The sequence below is a fragment of the Eptesicus fuscus genome, chromosome 8, assembly GCF_027574615.1.
Source record: "Eptesicus fuscus isolate TK198812 chromosome 8, DD_ASM_mEF_20220401, whole genome shotgun sequence".
Lineage (NCBI taxonomy): Eukaryota > Metazoa > Chordata > Mammalia > Chiroptera > Vespertilionidae > Eptesicus > Eptesicus fuscus.
The window spans coordinates 50,806,341-50,815,072 of record NC_072480.1 but is presented as its reverse complement, the minus strand read 5'-3'; positions in this window follow the sequence as shown (position 1 = coordinate 50,815,072).

Sequence of the window (8,732 nt, the reverse complement as noted above, 5' to 3'; positions counted from 1 at the left end):
ATATTCTTTCATTAAAATTAACTTAACCTAGCATCTGATCTCTTTTTCAACTTAAAATATATCTCACAAGTCTATAGCTTGATGACTTATAACAAATTAAATAAGCCCATAACTATTATTTCAATGAAAATAATTATTTTTAAAAATAATTAAAAACCATTGTCTTATCTGTTCCAAATTGCTACTACCTGGGGTAGACTAAAGAGAATTACAATTTATTTGTTTTCTATTTCCACTAAATATCTCAGCTCTTTCATTTTGGGAGATCTCTATTATTTATGTGACCAATATAACAGCAGAAATTATACTGGTGTCAGCTTCTGGACCGAGGGCATGAAAGTTATAGCTTATGCTTCTTATCTTTTTGATGAATTCTTCTTGGAAGCCAGCGACCATGTAAAAAGTTTGACTACCATGAGACAAGCATATTATGAAAAGTCAAAGCTATATAAAAAATAAAAAATAAAAAAAACCTAAAAATGAGACATAATAAAAAATAAGAGTGTGGATGGACAAGGAAAACTGGGTGAAGGGAAGATCTGGAAAGGAGATCTTCCAATATTAGCCAGCCCTGTTGAGGCCACATGGTACAGAATACCAGAACCACATTGTTAGGTCATTCCTAAGCTTCTGACCCCAAAAATTAAGAGAAAAATTAGAAACTTCTTTGAGCCACTGTGTTTATTATATAGCAATAGATCACTGAAATGAGAAAATAAATAACTTGGTCCTTATTCCTCACTATCCTAAATTCTAGTATCATCACTTAATCTGGTCTTTTTAAAATTTTATTTATGTAATTGAAATATACAAACATGTATGCATGTATGGTTTATTTAACTCAGTTTAGCTATGAGATGTATATGTGTGTGTCTATTTATAGTTATTTCCTCTTTTTTTAGTGTATACAATGAAATATATTCATCTAATATATATATATACACATACACATTAGATGAATATAAAAAATTTAGTGGCAACTTTCCTATGATGAACATTCTACTTATTCCAAATTTTGGATAATTATGAATAAAACTTCTATAAGTATGTTTACAAATAGATTTTATTGGAATCTTATATGGGTCTTTGTTTTATTATAAATAAGAGTGAAATTACTAGGTCTTAAGAAATTTACCTACATTTTCAATCCTAGTAAGCAACATTGAATGCTTCTGTAGACATTGTGTCAATGTATACTCCCACTATCTGTGCTTGAGAATGTCACTTATTTCTAACTAGAGGCCCAGTGCACGAAATTCGTGCATGGGGGGGGTGTCCCTTGCCCTGCCTTCACCCTCTCCACTCTGGGACCCCTTGAAGGATGTCCGACTGCCCACTGGGATCTGGCCTAAATGGGCAGTCGGACATCCCTCTCACAATTCAGGACTGCTGGCTCCCAACCGCTCCCTTGCCTCTGTCTGATTGCCCCTAACCACTTCTGCCTGCCAGCCTGATCACCCCTAACCACTCCCCTACCAGCCTGATCGATGCCTAACTGCTTCCTGGCTGGCCCGATTGCCCCTAATTGCCCTCCCCTGCAGGCCTGGTCCCCACCCAACTTCCCTCCCCTGCTGACCTGGTCTCCCCCAACTGCCCTCCTCTGCTGGCCTGGTCACCCTTAACTGCCCACAACTTCCCTCCCCTGCAGGCCATCTTGTGGTGGCCATCTTGTGTCCACATGGGGGCAGCCATCTTTGACCACATGGGGGCAGCCATCTTGTGTATTGGAGTGATGGTCAATTTGCATATTACTCTTTTATTAGATAGGATTCTTGCCAACATTATAACTTTTTAAAATTGATCTATTCATATGGGTATCTCAATGACTAAATTTTTTTTCATTGATAATAAATGAGAGTGGTTACCTTTTCATATTTTATTGGCCACTAAGATGTTATGTTTTGTAGATTGATTGCTTAAGTCTCTTGTCCATTTTCCATTGGCTCTCTGCCTTGTAGTTAGAAATTGTTTTCAATAGGAATTGATTAAAATAGATATTCGACATAAGTCTCTTGTTGGTTATATGTGTTTCAAATATCTTCTCTCATTCTATAACTTATCTTTGCATTCTCCTAATGGTAACTTTTGATTTAAATATTTTCTTAATTTTAATACGAAAAACATTTTCAATTCCTCATGTTTAGTATTTTTGTATCCTACTTATCTTTCTTAACATGAATCCAATTACTATATCTTCATATATTATTGCCTATACATCTTATTTCTTTTTTATGTCACATATAAACCTATAGCCCAGCTTAAAGTTTTTGATTTTATGGTAAAGCAAAGTTAAGTTTATTTTTAATGATTTTCATATGGATATTCAGTCCTTTATTGAACTAGTATTGAACTAAAACTATATTGAAAAGAATAACCCTGACTGTGTTTATAAGGCTATCTTGTTTTAAATAATGTAGTTATATGCACTTGGTTCTGCTTTAGGACTCTATTCTGTGTAACCTATATGTTTATCCTGGTGTCAATACCAATTCTCTGAACTACTTTAATTTTAATGTATGTCTTAAAGTCCAGCAGAGTATACATCACCACTGTGTACTTCTTAAAGATTGTCTTGGCTATCTGTGGATCTTGTATGCCCATATTCCTTTTAGAATTGACTTGTACATTTTCACAAAAACAAATAAAAATTTTGACTAGAGTTGCATCATAACTACATATAAAATTTGAGGGGCAGAAATGAACTTTATAATAGTGTTGCTGCTAATCAACAATGAGTTGTATGCCTGTATTATTAAGGTAGTCTTTGTTTATTATTAAAAGCTTTATGTCTTACTGTGGAAGAAATATTAACCAACTTTTATTTATTTTTAATCATGTGATGATTATAATATTATTCTAAGTGTCTTATTTTTAAATTTCACCTTTGAATTGTTTATAGTTTCTTTAGAAAAAAAAATGATTTGCATAGTGACCTTGCATCTAGTCACTTGTTAAGTTCCTTTAGATTCTAGCAATTTAATTGTAATATTACTAAATGTGCTCATTTTCATTAAGAAGTAACAATCACTAAGCTCTTTTGATTCTACTGCTCCACTTGTCATATATTTGTCCTCATCCCTGTGCCAACATTCCAGTTGAAAGCACCTACATTTCATTTCAATTGCTGCAATAGACTCCCCATTAATATTCTACATTCTCTCCTATTCCCTCTAGTTTCTCAGCAACAAGGCTTAATCTTTCAAATTTAAAATTGGAACATATTCTCTTGTTTAAAAATTACTTTTTTGCTTAGTATATTTTCTTTCTGGGTTTGTCCCTGCACAACCTCATACCCTATTAAATGGATTATGATGGCTTTGCCTTTTATGTCCTATGAGTAGTGTTGCATATATATATATATATATATATATATATATATATGTACTAGAGGCCCAGTGCACGGAATTGTACACAGGTAGGGTCCCTAGGCCTAGCCTGTAATCAGGGCCATCTCCATTTGCTCACCAGACCCCAGTTCCACCCTGCTGCCTCCACCCACCCTTGTTCCCTGTTGGTCGGGTGATCGATCTGAGCCTGTGGGCTGGGGAGAGGGACCAAGAGGTCATCATTCTGCCCACTCACCAGTCCCCAGTCCTGCCCCACTACCACCCACCCCAGTTCCCAATGGTTCTGCACTGGCCATCCAGCTATCTGAGCCTGTGGGCTAGGGGGAGGGAACGAGAGGTTGTCAAGGCACCTCACAGTGACTGGTCAATCGGTCGTTCAGGTCATTATGCCGTTATGGTCGCTGGCCTTTTATTATATAGGAGAGTAAATTTGAATTCGAGGTATACATACAATATTTTTTATATATTGTTTCAGGGATCATGCTTATATATTTTTAAAAAGTACTTGTTGAATCCCTAAAATTCAAATAAAACTATGCATTCTTTATCTGCCTTAGATATGGTAATCTTACACACAAATAATCTTATTAACCCCACTCACAAATCACTCTCTTATAAACAATTATTGGTTCAGAAATGAACCTGCAGTTAAGATGAGAATGTGATTACCTTGGGTCTGTCTGTATAGAAATATTCAGTTTTTCTCTGTGATTTCTATCTATAAAATGATGTCAGCCTTAACTTGCTTATAGACATCTTTGTCTTGTGAAAGAAAATAAAAATAAAAGAAAGTTGACTAGGAGGTGAAAATGTGGAGAGAACAAGAAGAGATCCAGTTTACTGATGGCTCTGAGAGTCCCTGAATCCAGTTGTGGAAATAAACAAAGACCAACTTAATAAACAAAGACCAACCAAATGAGAATAGGCAAAGGCAATTCATTCAGACTTGCTATAGCAAGGAAATCAGCCACCATCACTTGAATTTTGGCAAAGACCCCAAGGCAGGTATAGGAGTGGGAAAGCTTTATAGTGGAAAAAAAGGAAGGTTTCAGGTGTGTCCTAACTGGAGGTTGTTGGCACAGGGTAGCTGTCAATGGGCTAAGTAGAAGTGAGGCATCTTATGTAATTGGCTTTCTGGTTGGTTCTAAATTGGAAGTGGAGCCCATCTGGTGTGGCTCAGTGTTGAGCATCATCCTATGAACTACGAGGTCACTGTTGGATTCCTGGTCAGGGCACATATTTGGTTGCTGGCTCGACCCCCAGTAGAGGGCATACAGGAGACAGACGATCAATGATTCTCTCTCATCATTTATATTTCTATCTCTCTCTCCCTCTCCCTTCCTCTCTGAAATCAATAAAAAAATATATATTAAGTTGGAAGTGGGGGGAAAATAGGGATGCTGCCAGTGATTCATCAAGTACTGGCCATTTGGGGCTGATTGTTATAGGAGTTATGGTTTGGCTTCCTGGACTATGGTAGAGATAGCAATCTAGCTCCCTACAAGTCTGATTTATAGCAAGCTAGCTTCCTGGGCTGGTTGCTGTTGATAATGAGTTGGTTTCCTAGGAAGCTAGCTGCAGGTTTTTGGGTCAGAGTTTTATTTTTATATATTGTCTGGCTATTGTCCATTTCTATATTCAGTCTTTCACAGTGATATATGAATCATAGATTTTTTAGTAATGTGAATTAATGAATTCCCCTTTATGCATAGTCTAGTGTGAGGTATACTTAAGTCAGTTGCCTAAAAAATAATTCTGACAAATATGAAACCTTCTCATATTTTCCAATCATTGTTTTAACATGAAAAGATAAATTATGAACGTAGCCTATAATACCCAGAATAAATTGTTTCTGTCTCTCTAGTCCATTCCTGTACCAATGTGTCAGTAATGTAAAAGCATGCAATCATCATATTAACTTTCTGTCAACTCCTGTAATGGAGTATTTTCATTCTCAAGAATTTTGCTCCTCACATTTCTTCTTCCTAAAATATTTTGCATTCAACCTCCTCCCTGCCCCAATTTATCACTATCATTTTAATACTAACTCTAGCCCTGGCAGTGTTGCTAAGTGATTAGAGCAAAATTTCCAGTCAAGAGCACTTACCTGGATTACAAGTCCCATCCCAGCCCCTGTCTTGGCCCTTGTGAGAAGCAATTAATCCATGTACCTGTCTCTCTCTCCTCCTCCCTCTCCCTCCCTTCCACTCCCTCTAAAAATCAATGGGAAAAGTAACTTTGGGTGAGGATTAACAAACATAAAATACAATAAAATAAAATAAAAAATAAAATAAAATAAAAACATAAAATTAAATTAATCCTCATGCATTCTTGAGCTCTCAATATAAACAGCTGTTGCTCAGGGAAATTTTTACTGACCTTTAAGACAACTTCAGATACCTATTATGCACTATTTTACTAGTATAAGCCTAAACTTCTCTATTAAATACCACACCACACTTGTAACCAACATTTAAACTGTTTATTATTAAATATCTGTTCATTCTGCTAGGAAAGATGGGGCCGAAACTTTGTGTTAACTGCTAACCCATACAAATACTTTACACAAAGATGGTGGTTAGTATATACTCAATGAATGAATAAGTGGAAGACTTTCAATACATTGTTTTGAAGTAAATAAATTCAATTATATGCCTTAAAAAGTTTTTACTGGACCACAATAGTTATAATTATAATGAAATATAAATAACATAAGCTAATTATAAAACACATATTTTCTTAACATAATAACTAATTAAAATAGCAATGTAAAGGGCTTCATTAGAAATATAACTGAGCATTGAAGACAGAATTGAAGCATTTTCTAACTCTGGCCTCTCAATGATATGTATATGGTATTACTCTATAATAAGTCATCCACCATTGTGCCCATTTGCCACCAGCATAACAAAGTCACAAACTTTCTTTTTAATATGTGCATATTAAATATTAAGTCAAAAAATTACCTTAACATTATCAAATATGTCTGGAATTTGCTTGTTGGTTCTTTTCTATTACATTTCTGTGCTATTTTATTTCATGTTTTCTTTAGAAAACTTTATTTGATTAACTACTGGGTATTTCTCCATATTACCATTAAAATTCAATAATTCAGAAGTTTTGTATATTATATTTTGAGGGGAAATGGAGAAAGAGAGAACAAGAGAGCAAAAGAGGTGGGGAGGGAGAGAAAGACAGGAAGAAGGAAGAAGATACCTATACTTTTATAAAAAATTTACTTTGAATTATAGTTTACATGGAACTAGGAAATTATCTAATTTTGTGTATGAAGTGAGATAATATATATTCAGCTTAAGCAATTTTTTTACTGTAATTTAGTTCTGATACATTAATCATTTAGTGCTATTTATAAACTACAATATTTATATAATTATAATATTTATAAGTATATACAAATTAATATATAGTGTTTAAAACATAGGCCCCTGTCCAGTTGGCATGGCTCAGTGGTTGAACATTGAACTATGAACCAGGAGATCACGGTTTGATTCCCAGTCAGGGCATATGCCTGGGTTACAGGCTCGATTCCCCGTATAGGGTGTGCAGGAGGCAGCCAATCAATGATTCTCTCTCATCATTGTTGTTTCTATCTCTCTCTCCCTCTCCCTTCCTCTCTGAAATCAATAAAATATATTTTTAAAAATAGGCCCCAAACAGAGTCTCCTGTGCTAAGGCCCACATCAGTAAACCAACTTATTACATAACCTAATTGCAGTTTCAGCCTCTGCTGAGAATGTGACTTTTCACCGGTTAATCTGGAATTACCTGGTCAGCACTAGGGAAGTAATCTTCCTGATAGATCGTTGCCTTCCCCCAGAGGAAGGTGAACATCCGCTCTTTGCTGTAACAATCTACTCTCCTCGTCTAATTCCTTTCCTCCTATAAAAGTCTTCCATTCTGTACAGATCTTCAGAGCATCTTTTCTATCTGCTAGATGAGATGCTTCCAAATTCATAAATCAGTGAATAAAGCCAATGAGATCATTAAATTTACTAAATTAGATTTTGTTTTTTAACAATATTTATTTACAAACATAGTTTTCATTAACATATATTTGGGAAAATTGGTGCTAAAGTGAGAAAAATACAACAGGAACATTTTATAATTTTCTATAAAATGAGGAAAAACTATTTATTTGATTTGGAACTTGCATTAGTCTTGACTCTAAGAAATGATGTCCTGCCAAGTGGCAAAACAACTTTCTTTTAAAAATAAATCTTTATGGTTGAAAGTATTACATATGTCTCCTTTTTCCCCCATTGTCCTCTCCAACTCTTCTTTCCCCCTCCCCCTAGCCCTTACTATCCTTCCTTCTGTGTCCATGGGTATGCACATAGGCGCATGAGTTCATTGGTTGATCTCTCCCCCATTGCACCCTCTCCTGCATTCCCTCTGAACTTCCTAGCTTACCTTTAGCCATAGTTGAAGTAGTTCATAAGCTAATGCAAACAAAGACCAATTAATAGCAACAATTGTAATTTATATGAAGCTATAGACTTCTCTTGACAAATTTCTTCTCATAAGTTAAAAAAATGTACTTGCAATTTTGCCCACAAAAGTTAATTGCTCTCTAGTTCCAATTAGAATGACACATAATTTAAACTGAGTTGCTTAATGTGTTGTTCTAAAGAATAAAAGGGAAGACGTATAACCTGAGGTGACCATGACTTAGAATTCGTTGCCACAATTGACACAGAGAGCAATAAAACTAGAAATTTTCCGCCTGATGATGATTAGAGATGTCATTCAGGGTAAAGTATTAATTTCTTTTGATGCCAAAGTTCAAGAAGCACCATGTGTTCTAGTGTTGACTAATACTAGCTTTGGGGAAGTTTCCTAATTAAAAGCTCATGACAGTAAGCCTTAACATTTAGCAATAAATTATAAAAGAAATACAAGACTAAAAATCAAGCAAAATGAAAGAAAACATAAAATGAAATTTTACTATATCTCAGATTGCCTTAGTTTTCAATGATGATTACCTTAGATTGTTAGCTAATTACCACATATATTGAAAGACAATAACACAAAAGTAATCAGCAAGGGCTATGAGACTAGAAAAAGGGAAAATTAATGTAGGCTGAAGCAGCATGAAAAGAGTAGGTCTTGAACTAGACATTAAAAGATTAAAAGAAGGCACGCATATACCAAGACTTTGTGAATGAAAATGTCAAATTGAGCAAAATTATAGTAGATTGACCCTGAGCAACAATTATAAAAATTAATTACATAAAGAAAGCTTTATAATTTATAATAACTAAGCTTTTATCCTCACAAAAAAGGGCAACACTTTATTCAATTTTTATTTTATTTTGAAAATATAGACTTAATTTCAGTTCTTCTGCTCATATAAATAGCCCATAA